Below are 23,314 nucleotides of genomic sequence, written 5' to 3' on the forward strand. Positions count from 1 at the left end.
TTGATTTTTAATGGCTTCGAAGGTTAGGGTTAAAAGACTAAGAAGTTTGGAGAGTGAGGGGTTTTTGGTGGGTTAGGGTTTTAAGGGTAAAGGGTTTGAGAGGGTTAGCGGTTTAGATGGTTATGGGTTTAAATGGTTAGGGATTTAGATAGTTACGGGGTTTAGAGGTTTTAGAGGGTTTTATTTGTTCGAGGTTTAGTGGTTAAGGTCTCTGTGCGAGTCCAACAGGTTTATTTTAGTCTATGGTAAGATAAAAACAGTTCAGTTTAATTTGTATATATTTAAACAATTTGTTTACCTTCCCTGTCGTGTTTTTGTATTGTATTTTTGTTATGTTCTGACCCGCCCGATTGGACGTCTGTGAAAACAGATCGTTATAGCTCATCAGATTCATCCAGTATAAATAAATATTCAGATTAAAATTCTATTGACCTCTGTGCGAATCTATGGATTTCTGTGTGAGTTTTTCGGTCTCTTGAGTGTATGGATCTCTGTGTGAGTCTATTGGTCTCTGTGCATGTCAAAAGGACTCTGTGTGAGTCTATGGGGTTGCTGTGTGAGTCTGAGTGTCTGTAGGAATGCATGGGTCTCCGTTGGAGTCTATGGGTTTCTGGGTATGGTTGTTTGTGCGAGTTTTACATGCACAAATGGAACTTAAAAAGGTCATTGAGGGTTGCAGAATCCAAATTGAATATTAAGTTCCCCGCAGTGCAAGCCAGCTCCCTAGTCGTGTCATCAAACAGCCCCTGTAATTCTTTATAATAAAAGACTTACTCCAAGAAATCCACACTGAGTCACAGTAGGGTCCTGAATTGGGGTTTTATTTTATAATCTTTGGTTTTATTCGGTTAAGTCACGTAGGTAAAAAATAAATTAAAATTAAATAAAAGAATAAATTAAAACACGACGTTTCGAAGGCAACACAAGCTTCCGTCTTCAGGTGGAAACAGTCACAGCAAAAAATCGCTGCACCAAGTGGCGAGGCTCTGGAAACCTCTGGCTTAAATACAGGTTATGGGAGGGGGGGGGGGAGGAGCCATGTAGGGGGACCTTGGTGGGGTGAGGGGCTGACTTAATCCGTCTTTTGTTGTGTAGAGGGTGTGGGGGGAGGGTCACTGTGTATGTGCAATAGAAACGGAAAAATAGAAAAAAATTAAAGATCGGCAAGAATGTGCTGTAAGGTGCGGAGTAGAAAACCGTGGAAATAGAAAAGCTTAAATGCAGGTTAAGGGGGGGCGGGTGGGAGGAGCCATGTAGGGGGACCTTGGTGGGGTGCGGGGCTGAGTTAATCCGTCTTTTGTTGTGTAGAGGGTGCGGGGGATGGGTCACTGTGTATGTGCAATAGAAACGGAAAAAAAATAGAAAAATTAAAGATCGGCAAGAATGTGCTGTCAGGGGGAAGTAGAAAAAAGGGAAATAGAAAGTTCGGAAGGAATATGCTTGGTATACCACTACTTGAAATTGCTGTTAGAAATTAGTTGACGGTTGGTATGATTTAAAACGTCCTTCCAGTGGTTGCTTAATTTGAAACTATCCTCTCGGTTGAAGGTATGCCTGTATTTGTATATCTGAATGGCTTGGTGAACACATCTCTGGTGATAACCTATAGGTTTACAGAGAACCTTGGTATCGGAGAAGACAATCTCATGATCACCCATAGCGTTGTGACAATGATCAGCCACAGCAGAAGAATTCGTTCTGCCGTGTTTCAAATCTCATTTGTGCTCGCGAATTCGGTCAGAGACATGTCGCTTTGTCTCCCCGATATAGCAATCACCACAGGTACAACTCAATTTGTAAACCCCGGGGTACTGTAAGTCAGGAATGACATCCAGGATCAATTTAAAGATCATACTCGGCATTCTGAAGGTCCTCCGTGGTCTGACAATGATCACGTTGCCATGTTTACGCTTCTTACAAATATTTTTGCCCTGTTGAATCGATCACCAAACCCAAGTGACGGTAATGTTACGGTAAAAAAAAATCTCAGTGGGTGACCTCTGGGCAGAGCATGACCTTGCAAACAGACGACCAATCGAGTGAAATAAACATGGGAAACGCACCTCGATGAACAAGCTGACTTCCCTGTGTGTTTGGACAAACTCATTCATCACAGGCAAAACGAACATGTCCCGAATGCCCACGTCCTTCAGGAACTGCATCTGGAGGTGTTGGCACACCAATTGCATCACCTAGCAAAAGAGGAAAACAGCAGGAACGACGTGAATACATCATCGCCATGCAGCAGTCTACGCCCGTCAATTTCTCACAGCGGTAGTAAGGTCCTTAGGTGTCTGGGAGCACAAGGCAGGTGCAGGTGGGTGAGTCATAATTTCCATCCCTGACGCCAAAACTTATTTCAGGCTGTGCAAGAGATAATGACATGGGTTAATTGTCACACAAGCCAATTAGAAAGCTGCCATGCTGTTAATGGTTAGTAAACTGAACTCACAGACCATAGGTCGCTAAATGGGTACACCACAGTTAGCTGATCGGCAAGTCACGTGTGATGCAGCAAAGTGTGGCTTTCAGCCGGCTCTTCCAACACATCTGGTCAACGTGGAAAAGTAGAATATGGGACCTTCCTGGTGTGGACTAATCAGTTTCAAAGACAATGCATATATTATCAGAGCATGTTTGCATGTTCACCACAAGTACGTGTGGTTAATGCAGACAGGATTCCTTGAATGAGGATTCTGTTTGGTGTTTTAACATCTTGACACCTGTTGTATTGCCAGAAAGGGTAAAACCTATTGTTATATGGAAAAGTAGACCAAATACTCGTAAAGAGTTCGCTCTCATGAAAGTCTTTTCACCAGCGGTGGTGTGACCAAGCAATTGCAGAGCTGCACTTTTATATAAGTCAGGTCAGAGCCAGATACACATTGGAGGATAAACATCCCACGGTGGCTGGGCAATTGTTGTGCAATAATGTCAGGTCAAACTTACTTAGGATATTTACAGGTGCATTTTATTCATGCCGTATATATTAATGCACACATTGTGTAGTAGTGGTATTATTATTAAACTCACCTTTAATGACGATGACCATAAACATGATTAAGAGTAACTAGTAATGAATGTGCGACTGTACGATGTGGACGTAGCGGAGGGGCCCCCCACGGTGAGCGGTGACGCAACGCGCGCAGTGGCCCGCGTCACGTGGTTGGCACCTCACGTGCACAGAGCGAGGCAGGCAGAGCCAGAGGGGCGGGGGGGCGGCGTTGCCTAGGCGACGTTGGCGTCCTCGCGGTCTACTCCACGGTCAAGCTGCGTGTCACTTGGTGACCCCCCCACCGCCTTTTACTGGACACCTGTGAGTGAGAGCTTGATAGCGCTTCGGATTTCTCCAGGGTCAAAACAGATTTTGATTCCCAGTACAGTGTGCACAGCACCTGTACGACGGGTCCTCGTTTAACGCAGTAGATGCGTTCCTGAAAAGTGCCGCGCTAAGCGAAAACTATTTCCCCCGTAATGAATGTCCAAGCGCAGTCAGAATTGGGTTACAAACAACTTGAGGGGACGCCGCCGCGTTACCGTCTCGTCTCGCTCAACCGCGCAGCTCAAGAAAGTAGTTCGGCGTCGACTGCTCACAAGTCGCCTTATGGCGGTGCGCGTTCCCTAAATGAAGGCAACCGCGTTATAGCGTGAACACGCGGGACAGACCCAGTTGTCGTGTGCGGGTCAACTCCCTGAGATAAACTTGCTGCCGACTTCATGCGTTGTATACGCCCAGTGCTCAGCCAATTGTTGTGAGCGTCGCTCCTCTGTCCTCTGTTGTTAATGGAGGGAGACTGCACCCAACTGCCAAGTATCATCCTTCGCGAGCCTCTTCAAAACGCTCACCTTGACACCGCTGGAAGCAGCCATCGGACTTGACCTCACCCCACAACAGTGCAAGTTTAACCGCTCAACATTAAAACACAACGATGGGTCGCTTGCACCAATCGCACAACATCACAGCGTTGACTCTCAACTGTTACTTGTGTAGAGGGGGTCAGATTGTCCAGACATTCGGTTGATACTAATAGGGTTTATTTTTCCAGTATTGTAGATTATTTGAATTACATTTGTTTGGGCGTCAGGGTGGTGCAGTGGTCACGCCCGTGCATGGCATCTTCTGAAGGAGTGCCTGGCATCGCTTTCCTAATTCTGGTCCCTTTCTCTGCATGGGTTTACTCCCATAGCAAAACAACAACAAAAACATACACTGTAACTGGTACTAGCCAAACATCTGGGATTGTTTTTGTTATGCTGCCTTGCCCAAAATGGCATTTGGTGATAAAAAAATTTGGCAGGAATTGATGCACTAATGCAATTTGAACTCTTATATATTTTCATTTCATGACTTGCTTAGCGTTCATATTCTTGGTAAAGTCACGTAAATAGAAAACAAGAAATAAAATTCAAATTAAATAAAAAAATAAATTAAAAAATAACAAATAAAAAATAAATTGAAAATAATAAAAGCAAAAAACCCAGGACGTTTCAATCGCAACACAAGTGGTCTTTATTTTATTGTTTTTTGTTTTCCATTTACGTGACTTTACCGAAAGAACCAAGAATATGATTTCCTGCAGTCACGAAAGTTTTAAGTCAAAATTTGCTTCGCGTTCCTTTACTTTGCCCTCCTATCTGTTTGTATTGCTGTTTGTTGTTGTAACTTTCTGACTCGCCCCGACTGGACATCTGTGAAAAAAAGAGCTTCATAGCTCATCAGATTCGTCCAGCCTAATTAAAGATTCTGATTCTAACATTAACTGACCCAGTTTTCGCGCGGATATCATGGCCAGGATGCGGAACAAAGGGACCCCCGGTCACACTCACGTGGAATGCCTAGGGCATTGCACAGCAATTAAATGGACTAGTTTTGTGAGATTTATTTGGTGGCTTAGGGAAGGCCTTTATTCAACAATGTATATCATGGCCGATAAGAATTTTTATAGTTATACACCATAGCCCACGATTTCCTGCACCGTTCATTCACTTGAGGAGACTGCGCATGGTGGAGATGGATTACCCTCGGTATCCTGTCCCAAAGTAATTCCAGTGGTTCAGGTAGTGGAAGAGTTGCTAGAGCTTCTGGTTCTTGCCGAAGCCTTGTGACTTTGGGATGAGAGCGTGGTAGGATGAGTGAAGCGTAGAGCTAAAGCTCCTGGAACATCCTGTACCCAAACAACACCAAACATTCAAAATCTTACAATGCTGCTGTTCCAGCACGAACAACATAACAATGAACAAATTTTAACAAATTCAACGTAATGCAGGTAATTGAGTGGCTCGAGGTTAATTTCAATGTCAGAGCACCGAGCCAATGCCATTGAGGTCCTCCATTCAAAATTCAGTGAGCCATCTATCAACAAACGTTCCTGCGAATTAAGTGCAGGAATGCTGTGGTCTCAACTTGGTCACCAATGGCTGCACAGTAAACATCATGTCAAATGTGTTTTTGTTCACTGAAGCATATCCCAGCTCTGAGGGTTTGAATTCCATTTGACGTGTAATGAATTATCTTCAGCTTGGATTTCTGGTAAAGCACATCAGTGGCAACTTGTCTCTGAAACAGGGGTTCCTTGTTCGACAAACTGTGTTTCTGGAACATTCAAGCATCCTCAAGTGCCGTGGATAAGTAAGAGTTTTATCGTTCCACTATTGTTTTGTTGACTGTATCAGCTTTAACAGGATTTGCCCAAAACGCCTTAGCAAGGAAGGATGAGTCTTTGTAAGTTAGCAAATAGAGAGGGTGGAGACCTCAGCATGTAGACATCTCAACCACAACTCTACCTGGTCTCTGTTATTTATTAAATGAGCCAGCCCTTGCCACACTGAGGTTATACGAATGAACCTTGCATGCCACAGACAGGGCAGTGAACGGCAGTTGCTGCTATTGTTTTGGTTGTTTGTAGCTTTTTTTTGTACCCAGCGATGGCAAGCTCGTACTCCGAGTGCCCATAGAAGGAGGCTGGGTCAAAGATGACGGGCCCTTCATTAATCTCTGCAGCATTCCCAGTCCATATATCACTGTGGAGCAGTGCCAGAACCACCTCTACGTCCCGGAAAAAATCCCCCAACCGAAGCTGCACACCACGCAAAAAACAACACCGCTTTATTCATGATAACGTTTTTTTCGAGTTAGATCGCATAAATTTACATGCGTCGTACACCCACCTCCAATTGCAATGAGGCAATTGCCAGAAGTCAGAACGCTTCTGGCAATTGCTTGATGATGCTGGTTGTAATCACCAGCGAAAGGTCGTACTCATTTTAAAATGTTCCGCGTTTCCTCTCTAACACACCAGAGTGCCGAAGCAATAACATAAATGGCACGTTCTGTTCATGTCAGAAACATTACTAATGGGCGATCTAAGCCAAAAAAAACTTTATCATGAATAATATTGGTCGCGAAAGCCTGCGTGTGAAACACCACTTTACCTTTAAAGTCACCTCGAAAACCCACTGCGATCAAATGGGTTTCCCATATGGCTGTGCACATGATGAGCTACACTGCTGCATGTATTAACTCTTTCCTGCTCAGAGATGACCGCAAGTTGCGGGGTGCATCCCGTTCACCGCTGAATCTCGTGTACGTCATCGGAACGTAATAGGAAGTAAATATTAATTAACTTTATTAGTACCGAGGATCCCACAAGGCCGTGCGGGAACGTGTGTAGCACAGTTTGGTACCAGCTATAATAGAGTGCTGTCCTGTTGCTACGGTGCTCTGCAGCGAGTACAATGTCTTTAAAAACAACGGCGCTATGCCTCTCTAAATAAAATTACCGCTGAACCGCTTGCGGGTTCCGAGATTCGGTGGTGAACGAGACCCATCCTGAAATGAGCAGTCGTCTCGGAACAGGAAAGGGTTAAGGGCAAGAGTGAAACAGCTTACGAACCTGAAGCCGAGACCAGAGCTCGCGGGTTTCCCGTTCACCGTAGTCCTTCTCTATCATGTCCAGCTGAAGCTGCAGTTTCTGCCGTGAGAAGAACGTCACCCAGTCCTCCTGCCACTCATTCAGCTGGTGGCATAAATATAGTTTTATTACGGACATTTAGAAACATAAGCAAATAATACCTACTTTATTTGGCCAATCCTTGACCTAAAACAGTGATATTCACTCATTTTCGGAGGGGGGCCACTTTCGCGAATAAGACATTATCAGTGAAAGAGCCATCTCACATTTGAAACCATTGGGGGGTTTGACAGCATGATGGGGTGTTTTCACTTGTGTGTATTGTCGGGGACTGCACGTCAGGGGTCGCAGTAAAAAGGACACCAGGGACTGCCACCGGCCCACGGGCCTTGCAATGAAGAACACGGACTTAAGATGTCACCCAGAAACGTTGAATTTTACGTACAAATGGCTGGGTAATTCTTAAGACATAATTCGACACTCATGTTATGTACCGATTATCATGCTGTAGTCTTTGAACATCTCATTTTAGCCACCAATTGATATCCTCATAAAAAAATTACAACAGCATTGATCCTAACGATAGGTTCTGCGCTTAATTCCCACACCTCCGTTTAGCACGGTTGGCTATGTACGGTGGAAAGGAAGTTCAACATACATTCATACAAGTCTCTCAAACCCGGCTGAGTGTAATTGGTAATTAGCGAAAACATAACTGATTACGTGAACACTGGTTATGCAAGATCGATCTCTGAGGGAACTTCAGTGATATCTGGTGATGTCAGTTGTAACTGTGTGCCCTGTTATCAATGGTACAACTGTGTGCAATGGAAGAAAATATATGCATTTTTTTTATCAAATATATTGTTTTATAAATTTGTGTACTTGCACAAGATAAAATGTACGCCAATCTAGTTCTTCTTAAAATGTAACCTTAAACCAATGTTACCATCATCAGTGGTTAATAGAATATTACACAAAGGACTCTCATATTTCTACGATGTAATACTAATTAGACTGACATCTGAACAACAGCTGATTTCACCGCTCCATGATAAAACTAATTTAATCAAGTAAACATTATTGCCGTTCCTATAAAACTTTGGTCACCCAGGCTGTCCTTCAACAAAAGGGTATATTAAATCTATAACATAGTTTTTTCTGGGTTAGATCGCATAAAAATGAATGAGCCGTTAAACCTACCACCACCTAACAGCCAATTAGTAAGGTTGTCACGTAAACGGAACATGCCAATCCGCTACTTGAACAGCAAACCGAAGTGTTGGAGAGAAAATCCACAACATTTACAATCTGAGTATGACGTTTCGCTGGTATTTACAACTATCATCATTAGGTGGACAGCCAAAATCATAGAGAAATCCTCCTGTTTCATTCCTTGGAGGGATAGATGTGATGACGTCACTTGTGAGCCCTTCACGAATTGGAATGTTCTGTTTATGTGACAAACCTTACGAATTGGCTGTCGGTGGCGGGTTTAACGACAAATTTATATTTCAACGATCTAACCCAAAAAAAAACGATATTATGGATGATATTGGCCGCGAAAGCCTACGTGTTAAACGGGTATATTCAAATTTAAATGGGCTACAACCAGTTTCATGACTTTAAAGCGGAGATCACATGTGGGATGTAACCACAGCATATAGCCGTATGAAACCCACATACTCTACATCCTCCTGCCCAGGGTCTATACCTGTTGGGAGAAATTCAAGACTGAAATTTTTATCAAAATCTGTAAAACACATGAGAACCTTAATTTAGCAGTCTCAAACTGATTGGGACCCCTGTCGTGACGGAGCAGCTGAACATTGCACAAAATCATCAACGCATATACAGATATATACCAAGGGTGACCAACTTTCCTGACCCTACCAGCAGCATACCATAATCTTCAGATGGCCGCGGGAGCCACAAGAGATAAAGATTAGCCATACAGAAGTTGACTCGTGTCGACTGGCTGTGGAATTTTGACTTTAGAAATCTCAGTGCCCTGGGAGTACTCATGGCCTGCCTCCGATACCAGATTGTTCTCACTTCATATAAAGTTAAATTGAAGAGTTACAAATTAGCAGCGCCTCTGCAGAGCCACACTTGAACTGCCCAGGAGCCACATGCAGATGCCGAGCAATGGTCTGGCCAACCATGGTATTTTCTGTACATTATAGACTTGTAAATCTAGCGTATATAAATAATTAGCTGAAAACATTTATTTTAGCATTTACTCTATTGCCCTTTAATGAATGAATAGCAAAACTACATGAACTCTCTCCTAAAGCCTTCTTTTGGCTAGCAGACCTTGACATTTATCTCCTGAACATATTGCGATTATATTCTTGGTTCTTTCGGCAAAGTCACGTAGAAGGGAAATAATACAAATAAAACATAATATAATAAAATTCTCACGACATTTCGGCCACAACGCAAACAGCCGTCCTCAGGTGAAGAAACAGAGCTGTCGGAAAGACAGCGTCTTAATGAACACTACCCAGCGTTCATTAAGACGCTGTCTTTCCGACAGCTCTGTTTCTTCATCTGAGGACGTCTGCTTGCGTTGTGGTCGAAACTTCGTGAAAATTTTATTATATAATGTTTTATTTGTATTATTTTATTATTTCCCTTCCACGTGACTTTACCGAAAGAAACAAAAATATGAATCCCTGCAGTCACGAAAGCTTTAAATCGAAAAATATTGCGATTAGCAAAAATATAAAGGGACGCAATGTTGAATGCTCTAAGTCTCCTTTGCAGAAGAGTTTGCCCTGATGGACTTAAATACAGATACTTTTAATAGCCATAATTCATATATTACCCAACATAATTCATATTCTGAAAAGTACATTGCACACACATGAACAATACAGTTCCCTTCATCACAAAGATGGCTAAAACAAAGAGATGAATGTGATTAGGTGTGGAAAAGCATGACCGCTGGCTGGCTAGTTGTGTTCATGTATGAAATAATGACAGCATGTGTCTATCTCATTCACTAGCTCAATCGCTTGATTTTTACGATTAATAAACAGCTGTATGAAATGTGTGTTTGTTTACACACAAATCGCCTGTTTACACATATTCATTAGATCCGATTAGCATGCCTACTCTCAGTGCGAAGGAATGTCAACATAATACATAGTTGACATGATGCTAGGGTTGGATCGGTGGGCCTAGTTTTCCACATGTTTTAGATTTTCATGATTCAATACCGATAGTTTCTCTTCCTTGTGAAGCCTCTCTCCAATCTTCCTGTTGTGAAGGTGCATTTCAGCCAGATGCTGCCCCAACAAGCCTGAGCCCCTGTCAGAGTGTACAACACAATAGACCTGTCAAAGAAAACATTAACTTTATCATGTCAACAAACCCCAAGTAATAATTCATATGCAAACTAAACTACATCATATTTGTCCAGGTGGTCTGTGGCCAAGAACCTCGCTTGAAAATACGAATATATCAGTTCACATTCTGGTTTAGGTGACTCAAAACAATATTCTTCTGGGGTTTATACAATGAGTGTTACTTCCTGGGAAGTCAATCCTATGTAGACTATAAATGAAACCATTTTTTATATTACCAGAGCTATTTTTCAGAACCGACCTGGCCACAAATGATAGCCTAACAAAGTGGCTTATCACATGGAAATGTATAGCAGCCAAATGCTCAAAATACTCATGTTTCTAAATGTGCAGGGAAAAACTGGAGAAACCGGAGAAAAATCTGCACGACCACGGGGAGAACATGCAAACTTAAAATATACAGCAGGCGTCAAGGTCGGGATCGAACCTACGAAGTCCAATATACCAGGCGAGGCAGTTAACATCTCCTAGCCACCATGGCGCCCCATTCTCTGACTTATCCACCCACCCACCCACTCGTAAAGCCACCCACTCACTCACCCTGCCACGTACTGAATCTCTAAACCAACAACTCAACCACCCACTCACTCACCCTGCCACGTACTTAATCTCTAAACCAACAACTCAACCACCCACCCACTCATCCAACCTCTCACTTACTAAACCAGCCACTCACCAACCCACCGACCCACTCATCCACCTATTCACTTAAAATAGTTCAACTACAATTGAATTATTTTAAATTCACCAGGCAAGGCCCACTGAGCTATATAGATCCTTGTCGGAAACGACGTGGCAAACAAATGATAGCTCAAAGAAGTGGCTTATCACGTGGACATTTATAGCAGCCAAAGCCTCTAAATGTATATTTCTAAATATGCATGAAAAACTCGGAGGTCCCAGAGAAAAATCCATGCAACCACAGGGAGAACATGCAAACTCCAAATATACAGGCGTCACGATCGAGATCGAACCCACGATGTCTTATACAAATGGCGAGGGAGTTAACATTCCGCTACCCTGGCGCTCCACTCTGACTCAGCCTCCCACCCACCCACTCAAACACCCAGCCAAGCACTCATGAACCCAATCACCGTGGCACCCACTCAATCGCGAAACCCACTCACTCATCAACACACCCAGCCACTCACTTAACCACTTACCTACGAACCCACCTGCATACCCCCCACTCACTAACTCAACGACCCACTCACTCAACACTCCACTAACCCACCCAATCACCTATTCATGCCCCAAATCACACACTGACCCATTCACCCACTTAATCTATAACTCATGCACTCATCCACCCACCTGCTCACCAGCCACTTATCTACTCACCCACCCACTCATCCTGCCACCTACTCAACCTCTAACCCACCCACGCACCGAACTACCCACCTACCCAATCACCCATCCAATAAACTACAACTAAACTATTTTGTATTTTACCAGGTAAGCCCCACAGAGCTATATAAAACATTTTAGAAGTGATCTGGTTACAACTGATACGTGAACGAAGTGGCTTATCAAGCTGACATTTCTTCTAAACAAATCTTGACTCTAAATGGGGAGGGATGAATCTGGAGGACCCGGAGAAAGATCTACGAAGACACAGGCAAAACATTAAAACTCATAATATACAGGCAGCAGGGTCAGAATCGAATACACGATTTCCTGTATACTTAGTGAGGTAGTTAATATCTCACCATAGTGGCACCCCGCTCTCTGACCCACTCACCCAATTACACACTAACTCACCCACTCAACCTCCCACATTAACTTACCCACCCACCAGTCACTCCCCCATTCACCCAACCACCCCCTCACTCACCCAACCACGCACCAACTCACCTACCCACTAACTCACCCACCCATCTTCTCCCGCACTCAGCCAGCCACCCGCTCAATCACGTGCCGACTAACTTACTCACACACTCACCGACCAATACACCCATTCACCCATTCACTTACCCACCCACAATCTCACTAGCCAAGCCAACCACCCAGCCCCTCACTCACCCACTTATTCAATCACTCACTACCCCACACACTCACCCAACCACTTGCTCACTTACCCATACGCTAACCCAACCACTCACTCACCGACTCACCCACCCACTAACTCATCAAAATTAATTCTCAACCACTCACCCAACCACCCACGCAATCTCATACCCACTAACTCACTCACCTACCCATTTATGCACTCACGCACCCACTTACTCACTCACGCACCCACCAACCAACCCACCTACCCATCTCTTCACTCACTCACCCACCCACACAGTCAATCACTCACCTACATACCTACCCACTAATACTCACCCACTCATCCAACAACGAACTCACCAACCCACCCGCCGACTCACTCAGGTACTAACCCACTCAACTTATAACCCACACACTAACCACCTAACCACCTACCCACACACTCACTCACTCACTCACCCACACACTCACTCACTCATCCACCCACCCAAACATCCACTCACCCACCCACTAATTCACCCACCCACTCACTCCCTCATCCATCCACTCACCTACTCGCCCATCCACTCACTTACTCAATGAGCCACTCACCTTCTCACCCAGTACTTACACATCAACTGACTCTGCCACCCACTCAATTCCTAACCCACCCACTCACCCAACCAGCTGCCCACTCCCTCAGCCACTCACCTACTTACCCACCCCACTTACACATCCACTTACCCTGCAATCCACTCAATTTCTAATCCCCCACTCACCCAACCACCCGCCCACTCATCTACTCACCCATTACCACGGAATTATTCACCCACCCATCAGTCAACCACCCAATAATTCAACCACTCACAAACTAAATCGCCTATTAATTAAACCACCCACTACCTCAACCACCCACTAACTTAACCACCGAGCCACTCACCCACTCAGCAAGCCACCCACCTATATCTCTAACCCAATATTTCACTCACCCACCGCCCACTCACCTACACACTAAATTATGTTTATTTTACCAGGTTAGGCCCAATGAGCTACGTAGCTCGTTTTCAAAACAACCTTCACCACAAATAAACCGACCATTAAAATTATAGACTGATCATTTCTTTGTCAGTGGGCAAACGTACAAAATCAGCAGAGGATCAAATACTTTTTTCCCTCACTGTACATTGCGGGGGTCACAAAAATATCTCCAAAATCCTGAATAAACACAAAATCCAGGTCCAATTCAACACAGTACAAAAAAATCCGTGATCTGGTTCCATCTGTAAAGGATGTGGTTCCAGACATACAGTACCTGGGCGTTTACAAACTAAAGTGCGTCTGTGGTAGCAGCTACATTGGAGAAACCACACGACATATATCAGACCCCATCCGCGAACATAAAGCAGACTTGAAACACGGTAGGACGAACTCCTCTGCCGTGGCAGATCACTGTTATAATTCAGTGGGCTCAGATGACATTGACTTCTCCAAGACAGAGGTTCTTTGCAAGCCAACCGGCTACCATGAGAGATTCGTTCATGAGGCCATCCACATATACAAGCACAGATACAATTTCAACCGAGAAGATGGATTCTGGCTTAGTAACCATTGGAAAGATGTTTTAAACCATTTCGGTTCTTAATTGATTGTATTTTATGGTGATTTTCAGACCGCAGCCCTTTCGCTGGCACTGCCTCTTAATACTTCTCACACCACGGTCAATGGTATGGTTTACAACATGTAGTATAATAATTAATAGTATAACATTGTAATGTTTAACATAACTCATAAGGCAATATATAGCATCGTAATTGCATAATGAATATACATCAGTGTGGTATATAGTTGGGTTCATAGAATAAGACATAGTGTAATATCACAAGTCTAATAGTTTATAATCTAAAGTATAGGGTAGTGTAAAGTAACGCATTGTATAATTCAAAAGTGGAATTTGTCTATGATATGATGTTATACAATGTAGTTTAGATTGGAAGGTATAATATTGTATTATATAGTAGTCCAGTTTACAGCATAGTCATAAGGCAACTCAGGACACAACAGCGCACCTTGGCTGTTGCACTTGCCCCTTTTCTTGTTTCCTCTCTGCCTGTGTTCCCAGCCCCCTCCCTCCTCCTCTCCGGAGGTGATGCAGGTAACATGCAAATTCATATTTTAACTCCGCCCACACAGCTTAATAGACGCGGTCCTTGCATGTCAGCGTTCATTCAAGCTCTGTCTTCCGGACAGACCTGTCTCTTCACTTGAAGAAGGCCACTTGTGTTGTGGCCAAAACGTCGTGAGAATTTTATTGTCTTATTTAATTTTATTATTTTATTCCCATTCTACGTGACTTTACCGAAAGAACCAAGAAGATGAATCCTTGCAGTCATGAAAGCTTTAAACTGAAATTTACTTTTTATTTCACCAGGCAAGGCCCATTAAGCTATATAGATCCTTTTCAGAATAGACCTGGCTACAAATGATAGATATACGAGTGCCTTATCACAGATACATTTATTGCAGCCAAATCCTCTAAACACATGTTGCTTCTAAATGCAGAGGGAAAACCCTGAGTATCTAGAACAAAATCCAGGCGACCACGGGTGAGAACTTGCAAACTCCAAATATACAGGCGACAGGGTCGGGATCGAATCTACCACCTCCTGTATACTAGGCAAAATAGTGAACATCTCACCACCTTGGCGCCTCACTCTCTGACTCAGCCATCCACTCACTTACACGCTAACTTACCCACTCAACTTCCCATGTTAAATTACCCACCCAGCCGTCACTCACCCATTCACTCACTCACCCAACCCGTCACTCACCCCTCCACTAACCTACCCACTCACTCATTAACTTGCCCACCTATCTTCTCAACCACTCACCCAGCATCCCACTCAATCTCATACCAAACTAATCTACACACACCCACACACCCACTCACTGACCCACTCACTTATGCACTCGCCCAACCACCCACTTACTCCCTCATGCACTCACCAACCCACCCACCCATCTCCTCACTCACACACCCACCCCATCAATCACCCACCCACTAACTAACACCCACACACTCACCTACTCACCCACTCACCGACCCAGCACTCACTCACCGAGCCACTCAATTGCTAACCCACCCACTCACCCACCCACCTGCCCACTCACTCACCCACCCACCTGCCCACTCACTCACCCAGTCACTAACGCACTCACTCAATGTATAACCCACCCACTACCCACCTAACCTCCTTCCCACACACTCATTCACCCAACCACATACCCACCCACACTCACCCATACACTCACCTACTCGCCCAGCTGCTCAATAATTTACCGAGCCACTCACCTAATTACCCAGCCACTCACCTACTCACTCACCCACTTACACATCCACTCACCCTGCCACCCACTCCATTTCTAACCCAGACACTCACCCAACCACCTCCCACTCCCTCAGCCACTCACCGACTCACCAAATCACCCACTACCCAAATAACTAATCATCCACCCATCACTCAACCAAACAATAATAAAGCCACCCAATAATTAAACCACCCATTAACTCAACCACCCACTAACTCAACCAGGTTTATTTTACCAGGTCAGGCCCACTGAGCTATAAATATCGTTTTCAGAAGCACCATCGCCAAAAATTATAGCTCAAAAAAGTGGCTTATCATGTATACATTTATAGCAACCAACTCCTCTAAATACATGTTTCTAAATGTGGAGGGAAATCTACAGGCATTAGGGTCAGGATCGAACCCACAACCTTCTGTATACGAGGCGAGGTAGTTAACATATCGCCACTGTGGCCCCCCACTATATGACTCTCCCACCCACTAACCCACACAGTCACCCACTCACTTAAATACCCACCGTCACATGCATCCAGGCACTGACTCACCCAGCCACTCAGTACCCATAAACCCACCCAGGCACTCACCCATGCACTTGCCCACTCACCCACCCACCCAATTATCCACAAACTAAACTAAATGTTAAATATTTTTTTTTATTTTACCAGGTCAGGCCCACAGCAAAATAGATATTTTTCAGAAGCCACGTGACCACAAATAGCAGTTCAATGAAGTGGCTTTTCACGTAGAAGCTAAATTCTATAAATGCATGTGTCTAAATGCAGCAGGACAACCCGGAGAACTCTGATTAAATGTCACGCGACCACAGGAACAACATGCACACTCCAAATTTCCAGGCGTCAGGGTCGGGATTGAACTCACAACCTCCTGCATAAAATACGAGGAAGTTAACATCTCGCCACAATGGCACTCCACTATCTGACGTAGCCACCCACTCACCCACCCACTCACAACAAACCCACTCAACCCTGACAACTACTCAATCTCTAACCCACCAACCCAAGCACACAACAACCCACCTACCCATTCACCAACCCAGCCAATAAACTAAACTAATTTTATTTTACCAGGTAAGGGTCACAGAGCTATATACTGTACATCACTTTCAGTAGTGACCTGGTTACAAATGATAGGCCAACGAAGTGGCTTATCACGTAGACATTTATTGCAGCCAAATCCTATAAATGCATGTTGATTTTATATGCAGAGGGAAAACCCGGAGGACATGGAGAAAAATCCATGCGACCAAGGGGAGAACGTGCAAACTCCAAATATACAGGCAGAAGGGTCGAGATCGAAACCACAACCTCCTGTTTTCCAGGTGAAGTGGCTCGCATCTCACCACAATGGCGCTCCATTCTCCGACTCTCCCATCCATGAACCCACACACCCACCCACTCAAATACCCACCCATTAACTCAACAACCCATGAACTCAACCACCCACTAACTCAACCAGCCACTTACTCAACCAGCTACTTACTCAACCACGCACAAACTCAACCACCGAGCCACTCACACACTCACCAAGCCACTCTCTCAATCTATAACTCACACTCATGCATCCAGCTACTCACCCATCCACTCATCCACCCACCCACACACCAACCCACTCACCCACGCACCCAGCCAATCATAAAAAAACACTGAACTAAAACGATTTTTTTTTTCCAGGTAAGGCCCACAGCTATATAAATCTTTATCAGAAGCAATCTGCCCACAAATAACAGCTCAATGAAGTGGCTTTTCACGTAGAACGTTATAGCAGCCACATTCTATAAATGCATGTTTCTAAATACGGAGGGACAACCCGGAGAACCCGGAGAAAATTCCACCCGACCATGGGGAGAAGATGCAAACTCCAAATGTATACAGGCTTTAGGGTTGGGGGGAACCTACGAACTCCAATATACCAGGCGAGGGAGTTAACATCTCGCCACTGTGGCGCCTCATTATCTGACTCACCCACCAACTCAACTACTAAAGCCACCCACACACTCACTCACCCACTCACAAACCCACTCATTCACTAACCCACTGACTCATCAACACACCAAGCCACTCACTCAAGAACTTACCTATGCACCCACCTACACACCCACTCACTCTAAATATACAGACGTCAGGGTCGGGATCGAACCCATGACCTCGTTTATAAAAGACGAGGCAGTTAACATCTCGCCACCATGGCACTCCACACTCCGACTCAGCCACCTACTCACCCACCCACTCACAAACCCACCCACTGGATCTCAAACACACTCACTCACTCACCAATTTACCCACCCACTCACCCTGACACCCACTCAATCTCCAACTGACCCACCCACGCACTCAAAATCCCACCTACCCACTCAACCATCCAATAAACTGAAACTAAACAATTTTTTTTATTTTACCAGGTAAGGCCCACAGAGGTATATCAAGTGACCTGGTTACAAATAATAGGTCGACGAAGTGGCTTATCACGTAAACATTTATTGCATTCAAATCCTTTAAACGCATGTTGATTTGAAATGCGGAGGGAAAACCCGGCTATTTTAATGCACACAATGGACCAGAAGGACAAGCGCAAAGGGTTCACATAATGCGCATGCATAATGTACGTTGACTCATTAATCTCTCCCCCCCTCCCCACTTTGCATCAAGAGCGCCAAAGTGTGGTCACCACATCTATGCCTCTTTATAAGGAACGAAACAGACTAACTTCTCCACAAATCTGGCTGTCGCCTGATGAAGCTAGTTGTAATTACTGGCGAAAAGTTGTACTCAGATTGTAAATGTTGTGGCTTGACTCTCCAACACACCGGTGTGCTGTACTAGTGATAAATTGGCATGTTCTGATTACGTGACAACCCTTACTAGTTGGCTGTGTCGGGTGGTGGTGGGTTTTAACGACACATTTATATATTTATGCGATCTAACCCAAAAAACCCTCTATTATGGATAATATTGGTCGCGAAAGCCTACGTGTAAAACAAATCCCAAGGAATAAAAAAAATCGATGCGACCACGGAAGAAGATGAAAACTCCAAATATACAGGCTTCAGGGTCGGGATCGAATTGATTACATCCTGTATTCTGGGCGAGGGAGTTAACATCTCGCCACTGCGGTGCCTCATTATCTGACTCACCCACCCGCTCAACTACTAAAGCCACCCACACCCTCACTCACCCACTCAAAAACCCACTCACCCTGCCACCCACCCGCTCATACAAATCGGGCATCAATACCGTTGCTTTGTATGATCTGTGAAACGCAGAATATTGCAGATAAAATCGGACATTTCGAGCTTGCTGCAGGATCGATTGAGTGGAATCAATACAATTAGTCTTGATTCACGATCAACAAAGACCATATATAGGAAAATCTCTGATCGGTGATTTGGATTGCATCATATTGCAGCGCCCCTTTGATGATGTTATAAAGCACTTGCCCCAACAGTCTGTTAAAGGCTACACGGGGGATCTTTGTGTGCGAGTAGCTCACAGATGCTTGAGAGATCTGGGCACTGTCCGATCATCAGTGAGCTCCTCCGGCAGGCGAGGCTGAGTTGGCTGTTGTCTGTGCATTAAGAGGTGTTAAATATCCCACGCAGAGGAGTCTGCTTATAGGACAGATAAAAGGTTCATCTTCTTTGGTTCTTTCGGTAAAGTCACGTAGAATTAGAATAAAATAATAAATTGATAAAATAAAATAACACAATAATATTTTCCCGACGTTTCGGCCACAACACAAGCGGCCTTCATCAGGTGAAGGGACGAGACTGTCTGGTAGGACAACACTCCAGCGCTGTCCTACCAGACAGTCTCGTCCCTTCACCCGATGAAGGCCGCTTGTGTTGTGGCCGAAACGTCGTGAGAATATTATTGTGTTATTTTATTTTATCAATTTATTATTTTATTCTAATTCTACGTGACTTTACCGAAAGAACCAAAGAAGATGAATCATTGCAGTCACAAAAGCTTTAAATCGAAAGATAAAAGGTTCTTCACGTACCGTGTCCCGTGTCACCTAAACGTTAAATGGGGCCCCGGTAAATTCAGTGTCCACCGCTGAATCATCTTTCACCATCACCACTCGTCCATGAAGGCCAATGCGACGAGGCCATAGATAGACGGCGCGTTATAACGGAGAAGGGGGGGGCCAGGAGAAACGTCGTACTACGTGACATCACAACACCCTGCACACAACCGTAGTGGCAGATTAGGGTGCGCATCATTCACGAATATGTGGTTTAAGTGGTTGAGAGTAGATTTTGGTGTAAACTGATCACGATGCTTTGCGTGGCCTGCATTTAAAATGTAATGTGTGGGTGCGCGAGCAGATATGAGTGGGTGAGTGCGTCAGTAAGCCGGTAGGTGAGTATGTGGGTGGATGGAGGGGGATGGGCGGGAACGCCATGGGCTGGAGTGGAGGCGGACTGATGCGTTACGGGAGGATATGGAGCTGAGTGGGCTTTGCCGACGACTGGTACCAGCGGTGTCGGGATCGGCCTCTGCGGGGGAGGCTCGTGAAGGACGCTTCTACTGGGCAGTTGGAGACAGTCGCCCTCCACCAACAACGGAGGAGTGACGCTCACAACAACGAGCGGAACACCGGATGATAAATATGCAGCAATTTGGCACAGTACGGGGTACAGGTGGTGCATCTGCCAGTCATCTCAGTCAGCCAACCCATGGCACCTGGGTCTGTTCCAGGACCTCCGGTCAGCGAGCCTTCGACACTTCACGTGGCTTCAAAGTGCACCTGGCCTGGCACAGGCGCCGTGGTGACGTCACTGTCACATATTGGCGAATGGCGACGGTCGATAACGCGGCGGTGGTTGTGAGAAATGCCATTTTGGGGGGGGGGGGGGCGCCAAACCTGACCAGCTGTAAACCTCACGTCGCCTCGCAGCCACACAGTGGCAACAGGGAGTTCTGGATGGGTGCAAGGGGCTGGTAATCCCCCTCCACCTTCAACTAAATAACCACACACGCGAGCCCTTGGGGCTCTCTGTGAGTCGATGGATCTGTGTGTGGTGAGTCTATGGGTCTCTGTGAGAGTCCGTGGGTCTCTGTGTGGTGAGTTTATGTGTGTCTGTTTTATGAGTCTATAGGGCTCTGTGCGAGTCTGTTTGATTCGGTGGTTCTCTGTGTGATGAGTCTATGCGTTTTTGTATGACTCTATGGGTCTCTATGTGGTGATTCTATGGGTCTGTTTGGTGAGTCTATGGGTCTCTCTCTGAGTCTATGGGTCTCTGTGGGGTGAGTCTATGCGTCTTTGTGGGGTGAGTCTATGCGTCTCTGTCTGATGTGTCTATGGGTCTCTGTGGTGAGTCTATGGGTCTCTGTGGTGAGTCTATGGGTCTCTGTGGTGAGTCTATGGGTCTCTGTGGTGAGTCTATGGGTCTCTGTGTGAGTATGGGTACGATTGAGTCTATGGGTATCTGTCTGGTGAGTCTATGTCTCTGTTTGGTGAGTCTATGTCTCTGTTTGGTGAGTCTATAGGGCTCTGTGCGAGTCTGTGGATCTGTTTGAGTCTGTGGTTCTCTGTCTGATGAGTCTATGGGTCTCTGTGGTGAGTCTATGGTTCTCTGTGCAAGTCTGAGGGTATGTGCGTGGTGAGTGTATAGGTCTATGTGTGATGACTCTATGGGTCTCTATGTGATGGATATCTGTGGTGCACATATCCTGGCACAAGCGCCGTGGCGTCATCACCACCACTAAGTGGAGAATGCTCCTACCCCTGCTCCTGCTTGTTTTTGTGCTCGGGAAGGAGAGAGAAAACTAGACTAAGGTCCACTGAGCTAAACATCTCTTCTTCAGAAGCGATTTGGCACCAATGATAGCTCAACGAAGTGGCTCATCATCACAGTCACGAAAGTTTTAAGTAAAAACTTTAAACGAATGTTTCTAAATGTGGAGGGAAAAACCGGAGGACCCGGAGAAAAAGTCCACACGACCACGGGGAGAGACAGAGACACGCAAACTCCAAATATACAGCAGGCATCAGGGTCGGGGTCGAACCCACAACCTCCTGTACACCAGGCGAGGTAGTTAGGGGGGAAAGCAGAGACAGCGAGAGAGAGGAGAATTAGTCAAACTCACACTCAGTATTACTAACTAACCATGATACACTCGCCATGATACTCACCATCATACTCACGCATTCACCATCATACTCACACACAAGCCCACACACATCAACTGTCGCCATTCACCACTACGTGGCGGTGATGTCCCCACAATAACTCAGGTGCCAAGGTTTGACGGCTGTGCCAGGCTAAGTGCAGGAGGAGGCCACGGGCCAGACTCAGGTGCCATGGGTTGACTGCTCTGCCTGGCTAGGTACAAGAGGAGGGCTAGACCCTGGTGCTATGGGTTAACTCGTGTGCCACCACCTGCACAACCACCACAATAACAACCACACAACAATAACCACGACCAACAACTGTAACCACAGTTTAACACGTAGGCTTTCGCGACCAATATTATTCATAATAACGGTTTTTGGGTTAGATCGCGTTTATTTATAAATGTGTCGTAACCCTCCACCACCCGACACGGCCAATCAGCAAAAAAAGTGTCACGTTGACAAAAGACAAATAATTCACTACTTTAGCCCACCGGTGTGCTGAAGAGTGAATCCACATTTACAGTTTGAGTACTGGGCTAAAGTAGTGAATTATTTGTCTTTTGTCAACGTGACACTTTTTTTGCTGATTGGCCGTGTCGGGTGGTGGAGGGTTACGACACATTTATAAATAAACGCGATCTAACCCAAAAACCGTTATTATGAACTGTAACCACAACTATAATTTAACCACAACTATAATTCCCATCAGCCACACGGCCCTCTGGGAGTGCCTCTCAACAGCAGCAGCAGCAGGGCCGAGCTCTGCTTGAAGCAAACTCAGCAGAACGTGACGGCTGTGGGCCAGGCGCCTCCTCTGTCTCCCCCCACCGCCGCCGCCGCCACTGCTGATGTGGACACACCGCGCGAGGTTCTCACCTTCAGGCTGAGTCGACGTAGAGGAGGCCCAGCGAGCCGCCGCTTCAGAAGCTTTCGCGAGCCACTGACGGTGGCCGTGAGCTGGAATCCAAATCAGCCGCTCGCCACCCACAATCCACAGCGCGCGCCGCCTCCACTCGGCCCCGGCCTAAGCGGAAGTAGCAGCGGGGGAGGGGGGCGGGGCATGGGGGGTGAGGGGGCGGGTGACGAGGGGAGGGGGTTGGGGCATGGGGGGTGAGGGGGCGGGTCGCGAGGGGGGGCATGGGGGGTTGTGAGGGGGCATGGGGGGTTGCGAATGTGGAGGGGCGGGGGGGGAAGGGGGGTCACGAGGAGGGGCGGGGGGGGCAGGGGGGGTAGCGAGGGGGAGGGAAATGTCGGGCCATGGGGCGTGGTCGCGCATGGGGAGCAGGGGGGAGGAGCTCAGGTGTGAGGGGGAGGAGCTCATGGCTCTGACGTCACGGGGGCGTGGTTACTTTGTACCGCCCCCGCGTCTCGTGCCACGTGCTTCCCATTGGCAGTTTGGCCGTTAGAGAGGCCCGGACAGACCCCAGAGCAGGAGTGGAACCGAGCTGTGGGTGAGTGGTGGCGGTGGTGGTGTGAGTCTCTCTGTGCGAGGCTGTGTGAGTCTCTCTGTGTGAGTCTGTGTGTGAGTCTCTCTGTGCGAGTCTGTGTGTGTGTGAGT

The 23,314-nt window shown here is 46.0% G+C and overlaps 1 long non-coding RNA gene across 1 annotated transcript; it reads right to left on the bottom strand.

The window, feature by feature from the left end:
* Positions 1 to 4,018: 4,018 nt before the first annotated feature.
* LOC142922698 (uncharacterized) lies at positions 4,019 to 22,819 on the bottom strand. Its single transcript, XR_012940243.1, has 4 exons — positions 22,633 to 22,819; positions 10,136 to 10,226; positions 6,894 to 7,016; positions 4,019 to 5,165 (listed from the first exon to the last, which is right to left on the bottom strand). It is a non-coding gene; the product is annotated as an uncharacterized LOC142922698 (long non-coding RNA).
* Positions 22,820 to 23,314: the final 495 nt, after the last annotated feature.

This window comes from Petromyzon marinus, unplaced genomic scaffold (assembly GCF_048934315.1).
Source record: "Petromyzon marinus isolate PM22_M1 ecotype Great Lakes invasive population unplaced genomic scaffold, UKy_Petmar_22M1.pri1.0 PM_Scaffold_14, whole genome shotgun sequence".
Taxonomy (NCBI): Eukaryota; Metazoa; Chordata; class Hyperoartia; order Petromyzontiformes; family Petromyzontidae; genus Petromyzon; species Petromyzon marinus.